The following is a 17,584-nucleotide window of genomic DNA, read 5'->3' on the forward strand; positions in this document are numbered from 1 at the left end:
TGGGTGTACTCAGCCCTCTGGAAACGAGTATAATTTGATGGTGATTGCTATGTTTTTCTTACATTTCGTGTGTACCAGTATCAATTTTGTTGTAACTTTGTTGTACTTTTATTTTACCTTTGAACTTGCTGTACCTTTCCTGCTTGGACCTTAAATGGTTCGCAGTATATGATAAATAAATAAAATAAAATAAAATTAGATTAGTTTGAAAAGCGTCTGATGAGACAGTTTTAAACTTTATAGCTGTAAAGAATTAGTGTTGTTCTGTTAATTGAAAATACCCACGAAATACAAAAAAAAAATATCACGCGACAAACCCGCTCGCGCGTCAGTGCGCAAGATGATTCTAGTGGTCCCTAACGTTCCGCGTACGAACGACACGCTTCCCTCGCAACGGTTCATGACATCGATAAGCAGTCACAGCTGTCATCGTTTTTTGTCACTGTTAGCAAAACGTGTTCGTCGTAAAGCCACCATTATCGTTGCGGCCCTGCCGAGACAGCACAATGGGGCAAATGCTATGGTCGTTCGCACGCTCAACGTTAGGGAGCACTCTAATCGTTGCGCGCACACGAGCCAGTTTGTCAGGTGGTATTTTTTGTATATTGCGGGCATTTGTAATTAGCCGAAAAACATTAATACCTAACAGTTTTTATATTCGATACCATTGGGACATTTTTCAAACCGATATACAGCTTTGCCTTTGAATATTTTCATCCATCTTCATTTGCTGAAGAGTTAGTTGATTAATCAGATCTAGTGAAACAATGTTTGAGGATACAAAAAAAATATTGACTAACTCTAGGCAACGGTTAGCAACATGCGTTTGGTCACATCGTAATTACGTGTCCCGGCATATTTTTAAACTCTGGCTCAAGTTACGTGGGCCACACTGTATATCAGCAGCCTGACTACGTTTACTGCTGGACAAGGCCTCTCCCATGTTCTGCCTGTGAACTCGGTCCTGGACTTGCTGTTGTCAATTTATAACCGCACACTTTTCTATTAATACATTGATCATTAGAAAGCGGATGCATTGAACGACGAAAATGAATTGAAAAGAATAGACTAAACATGAACGATGACCATTTAATCGAAACGTGGTAGACCAAGCTGGTCCTTGAAGACCTGGAAGACCAGCGAGAACTCGTCGACAGGCCAAGAGGGAAGTCGAAGCCTGAATGTACTTGGACTAGGGAACCCTTCCACCTTAGAGTTATACCGGGAATCGCCCAGAAAACGGTTTCATAATGAACATTTATTTCTCTCTTTCTATCCTGTACTGCTACACAATGCACTTGCTGTGAAAAATAAAACAGAATGGCCCTCTTTGGTATGTAGGCCTACTACGATAAGAACGAGACTCTCTCACAGACATTCACTGGGGCTGATTTTCGCTCAAACAATTGTTCGAAAGTTCAGCATTCTTTCTCAAACAGTGAGCGAGTGAATTTCTCTTCATACCCCGTGGCAGGATCCCCGGTGACGGAAGCACCATGACCGGGGATCGCACTGTTGTAGGACCATCTCCCCGAGGGAAACCCTGATGGGATGCTAAACAGCAGTGGTGTGCATGGCGTTGACTCGGTTAAAACGGGCGTCTACGTGGGTGCTAAGAGGATGGTTTGAAGCGAAACTCGGTGTAGTGTTTGCTCCAGTAAATGTTTGTTTGAAACGCAACGACACGAGAGGTGGGTGGGATTACGCGTACGTTTCATCGCAGATAAACGAGCCTGCTAGCCATTTTCAATCGCAGGCTGCGTCCGTATGGCTTCTGCGGACGCGCAAAAAAAAATGTCTAGTGTTTCCACTAGTTTAGCGTTGCGGGTGGGGGAGAGAGTACACAACACACTTGCTGTGAAAAATAAAACAGAATGACCGTCTTCGGTATGTAGGCCTACTACGAGAAGAGCAAGGCCCAGTCACAAACATTGCTTGTCGCCGATTTTCGCTCGAACAAATGTTCGCAATTACGGTATTTTTCCTCAAACAGTAAGCGAGTGGTATTCGTTCTATGACCCCTGGCACAATACCCGGTGACTGAAACACCGTCCCGTAGCTTCAGAGGTCGTTGTCAGATTCACTGTTGTAGGGCTTGAGCCATAAGACATGAACATCACTGGACCGAACAATAGATCATGATGAACAGATAGGACTGATCTCATACGTAGCTGACATTACTTGACGCAAATACACGGTAAGGTCCCACGTACGGACACAATTAGTTTTCTGAAAGGCCCATTCGATGTTGAGGGGACCAAAGTAGCACACGACTACCAGCAGCGAAAAAATTATGGACCAACTCCCCGAAGGGAACCTTTAAGAGATACGAAGCAGCAGTGGTGCGCACGGCGTTGACCCGGTTGAAACGGGCGTCAACGTGGGTGCTGAAAGAACAGTGGAGTGCGAAACTCGGTGTAATGTTTACTCGAGAAAACGTTTCTTTGAAACGCAAAGACATGGGAGGCGGATTGAGTTTCATGTAAGCTTCATCGCAGACAAATGAGCCCAAAGAATAGACAGATTTAGTCACGTGTCTGCAGCAGCTGCACGGACACAGTCTGCTAGCCATTTGCTATGACAGCCCCTGGCCGTACTGCTGCAGCGGAAGCGCAACTTAATCGGCTTAGTGTTTCCACTCGACGTGTGGTCGAGCTTTGTGGGCGACGGAGAGGGTAAAGCAAAAGAGAAGCGTGTTGCGAGCGGCGCGTTAAAGATGGCAGCTGCTGTGGGTGAGAGAGAGAGTGACTTGAACGCACAGCTGCTACTTGACCTACTTTGCACCGCTCCAACACTTGGGGCGAAGGAGTTGCGCGGACGCACGGGACAGCGTACACAGGCTAGTCAAAAAGCTGCTTCGCATCTAATAAACGTGTCGATGCAAAGCATTGTAAAGACGACGTTGCTGGTTGGCGAAATTTTCAGCGAAGCGCGGGCGAGCTGATTGGCATGATCGGCTCGCACGATGGGGTCACGGGAAATCTCACTGCCGGAAGATGCATGGGCTGAGACGGTGTCCAGTGGTGAGGCCGGCTATCTCACGTACAACGTGCAGAAAGGTGAAAAGCCTGCGTTTTCGATGTCGAGATGTGTCCGGAGAACGAAGTCCACTGGATGGAGTTCCGAGCGGAGAAAATGATGAAGCGTAAGGTAGGTGCACCACCTTAGGATTTTCAAGAATTATTCAATATCAGAGTTTAGTTCTCATCCCACTTTTACTTGAACACTTTGAACTGCAGTTCCGGTCTTGTATCAGACAAGGTTACGGAAGAACTAAGGCTTCTTCCGTGGAAAATTCGGCAGATCCCATGTACTTTGGGAATCGATGTTATGTGAGGTGCGCGGATGGAACGTGACTGTATTATAACTTTTTAATGAGCGAAAAGTTATGATGTGGCGTCAAATATATGTACAAATGCTGACAGGTATCTGTTAAACAGCCGCATATCTTTTATATACCCAGATGTTTACAGTTGCATGACAATGGAAACCAGCAGTATAAGAAGCAGTAAGCTGAAATGAAGCGCTGGTGATTGCGGGGATGTTTGAACTGGACACCACTTAATAAATCATCAAATGGCGCCTAATTAGCGCCTAGGGCGAATGACGCCCAACCCGACATGATGGCTGCATCATACGAGCACATATGTAGTGCTTTTGAAAATTCGATAGCGAGCACTGCAACGACAATTTACGTTTTATGAACATTAGGGTATATTTAAAAAAGATAGTACGGAGACCTGGCGTGGCCTTGTGACAGAGAACTTAACTGCCACGAAAACTGCTGGGTTTAATTCCTGCTGGGTCAGTTACATTTGTCGGGTCAGCACTGCCCAGATCAGCTTTTTTTTAACGCTCACATGTTAAAATTGCCAATGTCTGTTCTCGCCGTTCCTGTGCAGATATAAACTGTCAATCACCTGTAGCACGTACTCGCATACCAGTGGCGTATACCCCCGCGCGTGTATGTGCCACGCGTTGCGTTATGTGTTTGAAGGCGTACGCGATGACATTGTAGCATCATTCATGTCGAGACCAGAGAGTGACATTCGACGAATGATATTAACCTGCCAAACTAATTTTGCTTCACCGCACAAATAATCGATGATCGCGAGAGCGCCTAGACGTGGACAGATAGATAGATAGATAGATAGATAGATATATAGATAGATAGATAGATAGATAGATAGATAGATAGATAGATAGATAGATAGATAGATAGACAGACAGACAGACAGACAGACAGACAGACAGACAGATAGATAGATAGATAGATAGATAGATAGATAGATAGATAGATAGATAGATAGATAGATAGATAGATAGATAGATAGATAGATAGATAGATAGATAGATAGATAGATAGATAGATAGATAGATAGATAGATAGATAGATAGATAGATAGATAGATAGATAGATAGATAGATAGATAGATAGATAGATAGATTATAGTGTAAAAGTTTTGGTTATGAACACTTTCGCAATTTGGTCATGGACACAATAAAAGAACAAACCAATATAATACGAGCCCTTATGATTCGACAAATGAACGGTAATAAAAAGCTGTTACATTTGTTTTCGTTAGCCTGACACTAAGTCCTTTATGAATTTGCAAAAGCTCTCGAGGTAAGCTCAAGCCTGGCAGTACTAAAAAAAAAGAGAAGCATTTCAAGTTAGAAATTAGGTACATCTTTCCCATTGGTCATTTTAGTTATCATTCTTTAATTCGCAAATATTTCGCTTCTTAAAATTAATAACACACAAACGCAGTCTCATTTCAATAAAGAACTTAAGGGTGTCTGCACCAGAGCACACTTGGGAAAGTTAAAGTTAAGCGGTGAAACCATTGTACTGTCCGTTTATGCGTCTTTTCCATCTCAAATGACAGGTCAGCTGCTGGAAAAGGAAGAATGGTTGCCAGATCATCCCTGACCATGCAAAGACGCTTTGTGCGTGAAGTGGGACAAAATCCAGAGAGCTGCCGATAAGTTGGGGTCTTGCGAAAGCACAAATTGGTAGGAAATGAGGGAGTGAGAGGAACGCACCGAAAAACTACAAGCGACGCATAGGGAAGTCCAAAGCATGTCAAACATAGTGGGAGAAGGTGTCTGTGAGTTGTTCTCTGAAGTTGGTGTACCCAAAAGTGTAGTCGTAGATGGTTTATCTGAGGTTCCAAGCTGCTACAACTACGCTCACTGGTCGCGTATTCATACTCCCGATTCATTGCCACTTGAGGCGACGGCCCGCGCTTTAGTTAATACGAAGAATGTTCCCGTGAAAGTTGTGTGGTGTGTGTATGAGTAGCGGATCCTTAGAGACTAGATTAAAGTCGGCCGTCTTATTTCAGCTCGAACTTCTATTCGGTTTGATAATGGGGACTTTTTATTTCTATCACTAAGCAACAATTTCATAACCGACGAAGGGTTTCACTATATAGTGAGTTTTCGTGAAGATAATGCCCCCCGGCCCAAGAAGTCTATAAACACGGCGAACTTGCAAACTCTGAACGCTGGCGCCAAAGTATGGATTTTTTGTAGCGCCTGTGAAGCTCGCTCGCACAAAGAGTTTTAAACCCTGACACAGGAGAGCATTATGCGAGAACTACTTAGCAATGTCACGAACAGTCAAAAAGTGATAAATAAATATGAAATGAAGACAGCAGTTTGCGAGGCACCGTTCGCACGGGATAAACGAGTGGTCCACATTCGGCCCCCGGTGCGTAGAGTTGAGGCCCCTTCTTTATTGGTAATAATACTGTCTAGATATTTGCCGGCCAAACATTACGTTTAGGATGCGTGTCGTAGTGGTGCCTTGCGGAAATTTCTTTGTTGCAAGAGTCATGCGAATTTTGGTTCATATAAAATAAAATAAGAAATAGGAAAGATTTCTTTGTGTACCGCAGGCATTTCGAGCATCTATCTACGTACCTATTAAGCTATCTATTTACCCACCTACGTCTTGGTTCACATATTTGCGGACTGGTACATGCACGCGACAGTTTTGTATGCGCCACAGGTGATTACCGGATTATGGCGAAAAATAGCGCAAAAGAGCCTAGGACAACAAAGTGGAAACCACAAGCGCTAAGAGACGCTGCCGGGCGACGCAACGCTGCGGACGGGCTTCAAGTTGGCTCAGCCTTTTATGAACGTTTTCCGCAGTTTTATCAAGTCAAATACCTGGCAATCGACCACCAGCAGATAGAGCAGGTCCATTCGAACGCTTAGACACCAAAAACCTTGGTGAGAGACCTTTTTTGGAGCTTTTTTGATGTGAAAAAACAACCAAGCTACAAGTGTGCCCAGCTAAGCCTACACCGACAAGACCGACGCCGGCCTCGGGAAGGGTAATCAACGGTGCCGAGTTGCAAGCCAAGGGATCGAACGCACCTCCGAAATGGACGTAGATGATGCAGAAGTGGGGAAACTCCAAGTAATGATTCCGGAGAGGACGATAGCGAACCGACGAGACGAGACGCTGACGGCGACGCGGAAGGCTGGATTGAAGTCACGTGTAAAACGAAGGGCCGTGTGAGCCCTGGCGAAGAGACAGCACAGAAAGGCACCCACTCAAGAAGTCCGACGCGCAGAGGTGGGACGAGCATTTTGAGCAAGATTTTACAAGCAAGCAAAATGCCAAGGCTACCTGCAGGTTACATCAAGATAATCGTCAGACCAAAAGACGGGCTGAGCATTAATTAGACACACGTGGAGAGCCAGCCTTGACGAAGCGATACGCCAAGAAGCAGGGGTGAGCAACGACGAAATCTTCACGATCTGTCCCAACCCTACACAAACTAGCCTGGTGATCAGCACACCGGATCAGAAGATGGTGACGACATTCGTCAAAATCAAGGATTTAAAAATCAACGGGAAGAAGTACGAGACCAACGCGTATGTCTCGGCACCGGAACACATAGTCAAGCGGATTATCCGCAACATTCTCTTGAAGTACACACATGATAAGCTCATGCATGCACTGGTGAATGCGAGGAACCCTTCATTGGCGTACGCCAAGAGACTGGGGAGCATGACCACCGTGGTATACTACTGTACGAAGGCAACAGGGTCCCCATGGGGGCTTACTTCAACAGCATCATAATGAAAGTTTCCCTCTACCGGTAGCAAGTAGACATTTGTAAAGAGTTCGGGAGGCTCGGGCACATGCCCGATGTGTGCCCAAGACCGACAGACAAGTTGTGCCTGGCGTGTGGCGCCAAAAATCATACCAGATACCATGAATCCACGTCCAAGTGCAAGCTCTGCGGAGACGCACACCCCATGGCAGACCGGACTTGCAGGGCTAAATTTAAGACGCCATACTTCGTAAAGCAACGAAAGTGGGCTGCTAGGAGAAACGAGGAAGAGCCTCAGCGGGAAGCCGACTCACCAGACCAGGACACCTGGGGAAGCAGCAACACACAACCAGCCCGTGAACCCACATCGAGGTCCAGATCTAGATCCAAGTCCAGGCTGGAAGCCTGGGGACTACGTCGCTTGGGGTCAAGTTCCAGAAGCAGACCCAGGACCACGAGCAGGCCAAGATTCACCTCGAGGGGAAGGACGCTGGAAGCTACGACGAAGCAGCAAGGAGAACAGAATACGCCAGACAAGGTGAGCTGGTGAGACGTAGTGGCCAATCGCGACTCGGCCAGGTCCGGCAATAATAGTAACGCTAGGAATAATTACAGAGACATAGAGAAACGCGTATAGGAATACAGAACGGAAAACAAGCTACTCAGACAGGAGCTAGAAAAAGCAAAAAATAAAAGAGTGAATCAGCTAAAAAAATTATGAACTACAGCAAACACTTAATAAAACACTCATAAAAATGCAGATACAGACGTCGCCTCCGTCGACCACCATCGCGGCCGTCTCCATGCCAGCAACCAAAACCACGGGGAGGGAAAAAATGAGGAGGTAGAAATGGTAGCAGTGGAAACACAGCAACCAGGCGCCAAGCGAAAAATCCCGCTGACGAAGACCAAAGAGTAAAATGACTCAGAAAAAGAGGTCAAGAGGCCCCATCCTAGCACGAAAAAAGCAGACGTCCCCGAGGACATGATAAACAAACTGTCGGACAAAATGGAGAAAATGTTTGAGATGCTGGTCGTGCGACTTAGCGTCAGTGAGGCGGAGAGTAAGGCGCTGGCACTAAAACACGAGAAGTGGCTCAAAGAGCTAGAGAAGAAAATTTTTTACACATGGCGGGCACCAAAATCAGAAAACTCGTCATCTGGCAGTGGAACTGCCGTGGCTTCTCTAATACAAAAAGCATCGATGGCGCAACTAATCGAAATCACCACAAAAAGAAAAAAAACCTGACGCGATCATTTTGCAGGAGACATTCAACCACGCCAAAATTGCTTGGTTTGCAACCCACAAACAACGCACACGATGAAAGGGGAGCGACGTAGTCGTGACCACATTAGTGAAGAAGGGGCCAGTTGCTATCCCATACATTACAAAACAAGTCACGGATATCAACCACATTCTTATAGAAGTCATGCCACGCAGCAAAAAGGAGAGCAGCACTTTTGTACTAAACGTACACAGCAGCCCTTCTGAAAAGGGCCTAAAGCATAATTTCGAAGAACTAATTAACAAAACGATGAACATCGCAGGCGACAACCGACTTGTTATCGGAGGAGAGTTTAACGCTCCACACCCGCAGTGGGGATATGGGCACTTGTCGAAGAAAGAAAAAAACCTTGCCGACCTCATCGAAACGGCCGGACTAGCCATTCTGAATGAGCCAGCCTCGTACACCAGAATCGGTGTTGGTCCTCACAGGGACACCACGCAAGGCTTAACCCTCTGCAAGAACGCTAGGCGAATCACGTGGGCAAAAGCTTTTGAAGACCTGGGAAGTGATCGCAGGATCCTCAGCATCGCCTTAGGCAATCCTCTTACCAGGAATTGCAAACAGACAATCAGGCGCGTAGATTGGGACAAATTCCGCAAAAGCAGAAACGAGAAAGAACAGGAACTCATAGAAAAAACGTAGAAGAAGGGATCAGGGAACTTCTACGAGACGTAGAAAAAGCCAACCTAAATGGAGTGGGTTGATTGGTTGGCTCGACGAGAAGAGGAAGATGAGTGTAACGGAACCCTCTTAATGCTGATGGACAGCAGGCTCGCACACCTTGTTGAAGCCAAAAAATCTATTCAGAAGCGGCTGCATAGGCAAAAACACAATCGAAATCTAAGGATAAAACTCTCCGAGCTAAACAAGCACATCGAAGCACACTGTACCCAGCTATGCCATCAGGCATCATGCATGGGACGGAATGTGCGACGCCATAGACGGCAACGTAAACACAGGCAAGACATGGAAAATCCTCAGGCACTTGCTGGACCTGACGGCCTCCAAAACGGCTGTGAACGCGGAAATGACCAAGGTATACGACACAGGTGTAAAGGAAACATTCATCAGATGGGTGATGAAATTGTCAAGCTCTACCTCGGCAGACCCCCGGCACCCGGCGGTCGAACACCAGGAATACTCGAACTCTTCCAACAAAGATCTTGACAGAGACCTTTCACAGCGAGAAATCAGGGCAGTCTTGCAGGCTATCAAGACCAAGTCTGCTCCAGGTCCCGACAAAGTGTCCAACAAGATACTCCGGAACCTGGAGGACCACGGAACGAACCGTTTGACAGACTTCATCAACGAGTGCTGGAGAAACGGGGAGATACCCGACGAATGGAAGAAATGCAATGTGATCCTCATTCCTAGCCGGATAAACCCCTAGAAATCTAGATCATGCGGCCTTTCTCTCTGACTTCTTGCGTCGGTGAAGTAATGAAGCATGCTTACCTGAACAGGGTTAACGGCTACTTTGAGTCTAACAACGTATACCGCAGCAACATGATCGGCTTCAGAAGAGGGCTCTCCACACAAGATGCCATGATCAAAACAAAAGGAGCAAATCATAGACCCCATTGGACGAGGCATTGGGGCAATAATCGGGCTAGATCTAAAGAAGGCCTTCGACATGGTCGAGCACGCAGCCATTCTAAAACGAATTGCGCAACTCGGCCTAGGCGAGCGCACGTACAAGTGTATCAGAAATTTTCTTACGGGAAGAATTGGCATGGTTAGACTGGACGAGGAGGAGACCATCCAAGTGGACATGGGCAGCGCTGGCACACCGCAAGGGTCCGTCGTGTCACCGATGTTGTTTAACCTCGTCATGATTGGATTATCAGAAAAATTAGAGCAAATCGAAAGCATCAATCACACAATTTATGCAGACTACATTACGATTTGGACCACTCAAAACACCAGTAAAGGCGAGATGGAGAATAGACTTCAAGAGGTGGTGGATGCAGTCGAGAGTCATTTGGATGGCACCGGATTGGAATGCTCACCGGGCGAATCAGAACTGCTACTATACCACCCCAAAAGACTAGGCATACATTGCAGAAACTTAGCAGAATTACACAAAAAAAATCAAGATAACCATTATAAATGGCACGGTGATACCCTTGGATCAGAAGATCAGAGTCCTGGGTCTCTGGATTGAAGCCAGGGGAACCAGTGGGTAAACTATAACGCGCCTAGAAAAGAAAGTCATGGCAGCCGTTAGGCTAATACAAAGAGTATCCAATAAACGAAAGGTATTAAAGAAAGAAACGTTGTACGACTCGTTCAGGCCTTCGCAATCAGCCATGTCGCGTACGTAGCGGCATTCGTCCACTGGAACAAAACCGAGAAAGACAAAGTCGACGCGCAAATCAGAAAAACGTACAGAGCTGCGCTGGGTCTACCGCAATACACAAAGAACGAAAGGCGGCTACAACTCGGAGTACATAACACGCTGGACGACATCGCTGAAGCACGAAGGATAGCGCAACTCGAACAAATATCTGGAACCATGGCGGGTAGAAAAATTATGAAAAAGATCTCCATTAGTTACCAAGGAATGAAAGGTCCCAAGACGCAGATTCACCCGTACGTCCGGTCCACGATAATTACAGAAAACATCCCCAAAATATGCACCCTGCACACAACGTTGAGAGACGAAAATGCCGCACAAAAATGGTCCTTAAAACCACGGCACGTGGGAAGGTGTGCTTTATACAGACGCCGCCCAGTATTCCCGAAATAATGATATCAGTATTAGGGTTGTGCATGGCTCCTTCTTCGCAATGGTGGTCATGGACACAAAAGAGAAGACCTCGACCGCGGGCTCCGTAAGGACCAGATTGTCGGAGGCAGCGGAAGAAATGACCATTGCAGTGACCGTAGTCAATGGTCGAAAACACGACAAATTAATATTTAGTAACTCCAAGATGGCCATTAGGAAGTTCACAAAGGGATGGGTCTCCACCGAAGCAGCCAAAATCCTGAACCACAGAGCAGACTTCCGGAAAGGCAAAACTGTACACAAGTACCTCAAGTGGATCCCGGCGCACGTGGGAGAATTAAACATCGAAGACAGGACCATCCCTCAAAACTTCAACGAGAAGGCCCACCAAACCGTGCGAGAACTAACCCACCACGGCTCGGACAGTGACGGCCCGGCCCCCCGCACCGACCACAGAAGGGGGGACGACTACGGTGGAGGCGATGGGGACGATGGAGGTGATGACAATAATGAATACGCGATACAAGACGGCAGAGACAGACTAGTCACGTATCATGACATATTGGCACAATATAAGCGACGACGAGAAAAATATCTGCCACCACACAAAGAGCTAGACAGATCTCAAGAACCAGATTAGCGAAGATTGCAAACCAGAACCTTTTCAAATCCAGTACACCTAAACAGAGTAAATTCCAGACAATACCCACAAACGAGCTGTACCCTCTGTAAGCACGAACACGGAGATGTGGCACATATTATATTGCAATGCACACAGGTCACAGTAATATACCGAGAGGACAATATAAAGCCTGACCTTCTCGAGGAGCGTTGGCTAAGTGCGCTGACTAGCTCAGAACTCCACTACCAACTGTGGGCAATCTAGCGGGCCCGGACAGCGGTGAAAAGGCTACGCCTCACCGCGCAAAACGTCGAGGTGACCTGAGCCCGGGCCGGTAACCCTGCAGGGTTTCTTTTTTTTTATTAAAGTTTTTTTTCGTCCGTCCATCCACAAGCGCTTACTAGCAACTGAAACTTTATTGCTTGAAGAGAAAATATATACAAAGTGAACTGGACCCTTAGTTCTGAGTAAGCGCTCGTGGTGTTCAGTTCAATGTCCTATTGTTTTCTTGCGCTATTTTTACGCCAAATTGAATTAGTACCTACTCGCTCGCGTCTCCGCTTTGTTTTAGGTGATTGAAAGTTTATATATACCCAGGAACGGCGACAACAGACATGGTTATTCTGAACGCAAGATGGTTAAGAAAAAGCCAGAAAGAAAAAGACACAAGAAATGTCAGGGCCCCACCAGGAATCCGACACTAACATTCTGCGTGGCACTTAAGTAACTACAAAGCCAAGCAAGGTATCCGAGCTATTTTTCAATGGACCCTAATAATGGGGACATGCCGATTGTGGTCGCAGTACTGGCTATCTAATTTTTTAAGCACTGCATGTGTACTCATACCATACATCCGTCACTTCGGGTAAACGTCAACTGTAGTTAGACGCCATTCGCTGAAGTTCAATTATGTAGGAGTGTCTCGGGCTTCCACCTTAGCGATCTACAGCGCTTCGTATCAGCTTACCGCTTCTGGTGTTATTGATATTCACGTTGCTGTTGGCGACGTTACGCAGCTGTGAACAACTGCTTACGTGAAACATATGCGGCTGTTTAACGTGTGTCTGTGGGTGTATTGGTACACATCTTTAGCGCCACTTCGTAACTAAAAAAATTACAACAGTCATCGCCTTCTATTCGCACGCTTCGCATATTATCGATTCCCAAGGTACATGTCGGAAGCGCCAATTTCTTTTTAATAACTTGCTCGACACTTGGTTGTGTTTCTCGAGAGCGTTTTAGCTTACAAAATTTCTGTGATATAGGGTGCTGTAGTCAAGGAGACTGCGCCCATTTTCTACTCTACTCTACTCTGCGTGCGAGCTAGAGCTGCTACTCCACCAATCCAAAATATCCTAACGTCATATACACATGCCGCTGGTCTATGAAATGAGGCACAATTACCGCCATGTGCTCGGAAAACGACGTGATATTAAATTTTAGATGTTCCCGCACCACTGCGGAGTTGCAGGCTACGACATCGCTGATCAACATGCGGGGTCCACTCATCAAAAAAGGTCAACTGTTGTCCGTATACCCCACTGTAGAATAAACGTGGCGCGGCAACTGCTATCACTCGTTCGTCACCTCCCAATTTCGCATTGACGTACTCGAAGTTTACTCCACTCCCACACGCAAGTTATCGACTACACTTGCGAGTTAATTTGCAATATGGACTATCACATCATGATGCAGCTATACTGTGCCGCATGTGCTTGGTTGTGCGATGCACTCATGGATGCACATTCTTTTCCATTTAGAATGACCAACATCGCAGCATGCAATTTATGTAGCTGGAAAGGGACGATAAGGAAAATGTTGTGCCTACATCCAATCTGCCTAACTGACACTCATGTTGCATAAACCCTATCGCGTCGACGCAAGACGACATTCAGAAAAAGAAAATCGGCGCCACGTTTCGCAGTTTTCAAACTTGCACCGTGCCCCGAAAGGCGTATGGTTCTTGCTAAAGTTGATTTCAATTGACAACACTAACTTTAGTGTACTACGATCCTGTTTTCTTTCACTGTGGGTTCACACCAATTGTTCACACACTACTTTTCCTGTATTTTTGTCCATACTGTCTCTTCATTTATACACCTATACTCTTCGCTCCATGTATTTTCTAGAATACCGAGCCCGTGTTTCCTTTACCTTCCTTCCCTTCTGGTAGTTCTATTCTCACTAAATCGCTATCTATGCGCCTACGAATTCCGATAATACGTAGTTGAGTGTCTATTCTCTTACAGTATCACAAAGTTCGAAATGACGAGTTTAGTCTCCCGGTGCGCCCCATAACGTAATAGTAAGAACAGGTGACTAGTACCACTGAAAGGAATGATGGGTTTGAGACAATTGAACAAAAACGAAGGGGTAAAACTCGTGAGTGAGTGGTATCAAATAGAAATTTAAAATTTTGATAAATAACAATATTTGGAGGGGCTTCAAGAGTTGTGAGTATCGCGAAAGGGTTTGTCACCGAATGAAGAGTGTTGATAGGTACCGAAAGATCCGGCGCCACCTGCTAAACCGAAAAATGAATGAACGAACGAATGAACGAACGAACGAATGAACGAACGAACGAACGAATGAATGAATGAATGAATGAATGAATGAATGAATGAATGAGTGAATTTTATTTGAAGTCCGACAGTTTCTTTAGGGCGAGGTAGAAGAAAAAGGTATTAATCCTTGTCCCTTCCTACCCTCCGTCCATTATGATGGTGGTATCTCAGGTGACCGCTCGAAGTCCTAGGACCCAGGTGGCATCTTCGCCTTGCCGGACAGCCTAAAGCTGTGTGCTTTTTCAGCTCTTCACTGGTGAGTGTCGAAGAATTAAAAAAAATATTTTTTTCAATGGTGGTATTCTGTCGGAATGGCGGTAACTTGATGTCCGCGTGAAGCTCCGGTTTTCCATTTGATTAGTTAATGCACTTTAACTGACGAGAACAAGAAAAGAAAGTAGCTTTGGCACGGAGTGGTGCTGACCGTGCGGGACTGGAGGCAGCAATCATCTGATGCTGTCTGGGCGTACAACATCGAAGGCCGCTCTGTAACCTGTCATTGGAATGATTTCCGGCAGCCAAGGAGGAGAGTACGTGGGGCTGTGAATCTGAAAGACTGAAAGCGTACAGTAATGATATGTGCAGAAAAGTTGAGAGATTAAGCGTTGAAGGGTGTTGATGCAGTTTTCGCAGCTTCGCACTGGCCAGATATTTCTTCACTGCTAGATCTACCACCTCGCAACCACAGATCCAATATATTCCAGCATGAATTTCTAACAGTAAACCATGACCAAGACAACCAGTGTACTGCTGTGGAGATAATGTACCAGCTATAAAAATCCCCATTTTCTAAAGAGCAACTGCTACCAGTAAGAATAAATATTTTGAGGTTCGTTCTGCGCCATTTCTTGACCATAACTGCATGCTGACGTTCACGAAAAAGGTGTGCAGGGGCATTATTTATTTGGAGGGAGACCGACTTGTCTGTCGCTAATTTGTGTACATCATACTTAACTTTGGCGCGCGTTTCGGCATCCACTTGAACAACGATGTGATGCTGAATAAAGGTAAGAGTAGCCACTCCCATTAAGTAAGATCAGTTAAAGACTGAAAGTGAGTAAAAAGCACTCTATGTAGCGAAATAAGGCGCATAAATTCTAATTGCAGAAATAAGTGATCTTTTATATGCTAAAAAGGTGCTGCTGCGCCAGCGTGCAGGTTGCGGCAGTTCGCGCGCGCGAAATGCAAATGTTAGAGTAGGCACTCTAAAATACCCATGCGACGTTTACGTGCGAAAGCGAATATTCTTCAAACAGCTGGGAATAGGCTGCTGTCACTGACACTCGTGTACCTCCCGACACAAATCAGCCACAGCCCCGCCACGGTGGTCTAGTGGCTAAGGTACTCGGCTGCTGGCCCGCAGGTCGCGGGATCAAATCCCGGCTGTGGCGGCTGCATTTCCGATGGAGGCGGAAATGTTGTAGGCCCGTGTACTCAGATTTGGGTGCACGTTAAAGAACCCCAGGTGGTCGAAATTTCCGGAGCCCTCCACTACGGCGTCTCTCATAATCATATGGTGGTTTTGGGACGTTGAACCCCACAAATCAATCAATCAATCAATCAATCAATCAATCAACAAACCAGCCACATTTCTCACAACACACGCACGCGCGAGAAACATAAGCAGGTTTCGACAGCCGAACACAGCCTCGTCCGCGAACTTCGGTGAGCGTAACACCCGCTGTTCACGGGGAAGCACTAAAATGACGCACAAACACGCGTTAATTGTTCTTGCGGAACGGCGCACCATAAACCGAAGTCGGAGCCGAAAGCGTTCACCGTGGTTGTCTCGAATTCATGAAGCCCTACAAACTATTCGCTGATCAAACGCGTGCACATGACACAAAAACAGTTCAAGGTTCCGAAGACGGTTTGCAAAAACCCTCTCGGTAGATATATACCCACGCAAAAAGAGTCGCCGTCATGCGCTGGCGTTGTGGTGCAATGGGTAAGACATCTGCTTCACGTATATGTGGTCCCGAGTTTGACTCCAGGGCTGTGCTTTGCATGTTATTCCCGCAAATATAGGTAATTGTGACACAATAGTTCTCTAATTAGATTTAGTCGTAATATCCACCGCATTCTAGGCGAGAAACTGCTCTGAAAAGCGTAAAATAGTACTTTTCTCCGCCACCGGATCAAGGCGGGGTCGCTTGCGTTAAGTCACGCCTAACCGCAGGCCGTAACTTGGGAGGAAAAATTTGACCTAAAATCCCGGCTACATTTTGTCCCGGCTATTCTGAAGGCCACTTCAAATCGGGCCGATTTCTCTGCAACACGGCTACGAAGCTGCCTAGAAGCGGCGATAATTTGACTCGATTTCCTGCCTGCGGCCGTGTAGTCTCGCCAGGATTTCATTTAAAGTGTAGAGGCATAACTCTAAATGAAACAGGTGATGCACTAGTGAAATCGGGGTTAGATGGACCAGCTATCAATATTACCCAACAACAGCATTTATAGTAGCGCCTAGATATAGGAGGCAAATGATGCGAGAATTCTCTACACCATCTTTAAAAAAATTTCCAGACTTCGAACATCTAATGACACCCTGGAAAGCTTCCCCATGGCATAACCGATACCTGGAAGCTTGAATGACTCGATTACGCTGTCGTATTCTTGCATTAAATTTTTATTTATTTAGAGCAGTCTTGACTCCCTCCCCGCTCTGTTTTTTTTTTTTTTTTGTGGAGAACAGAAAATTGCGGAACACTTTTTGATCTCTCATTGAAAGTTTCCATGAGTAGGAAAGCTATCACTAGAAATTCCGTTACGAATCCTTAGATTAGCTTTGACAACGACAAATTTACTATCCCTCGGTGCACAAACCCTAGAGCATAGCAACAGGAAAGTGCGCGAGGTCGTGTAAGACTTCATTGCACAGTCGAAGAGATTTACTCAATAACCTTAACTACAAAAGGTTCTCAGTTAACCGATGTAGACTACCGAAACATTTGCTGTGATATCACTCATTTATTGCAATTTCAGTAGGAACTAAGTTATCCAAAATTTTGTCAGGAATAAATTACAAACGCGCGAGGTCGTGTAAGACTTCATTGCACAGTCGAAGAGATTTACTCAATAACCTTAATTCCAAAAGGTTGTCAGTTAACCGATGTAGACTACCGAAACATTTGCAGTGATATCACTCATTTATTGCTCTTTCAGTAGGAACTAAGTTATCCAAAATTTTGTCAGGAATAAATTACAAATGAGCGAGGTCGTGTAAGACTTCATTGCACAGTCGAAGAGATTTACTTAATAACCTTAATTCCAAAAGGTTCTCAGTTAATCGATGTACACTACCG

General features: G+C 45.8%; 1 protein-coding gene across 1 annotated transcript in view; it reads left to right on the forward strand.

The window, feature by feature from the left end:
• The window catches only part of LOC119164360 (juvenile hormone acid O-methyltransferase), a 66,935-nt gene that overhangs the window by 22,317 nt on the left and 27,034 nt on the right, over window positions 1–17,584 (forward strand). The window lies entirely within an intron of this gene.

This window comes from Rhipicephalus microplus, chromosome 8 (assembly GCF_043290135.1).
Source record: "Rhipicephalus microplus isolate Deutch F79 chromosome 8, USDA_Rmic, whole genome shotgun sequence".
NCBI classification, from domain to species: domain Eukaryota; kingdom Metazoa; phylum Arthropoda; class Arachnida; order Ixodida; family Ixodidae; genus Rhipicephalus; species Rhipicephalus microplus.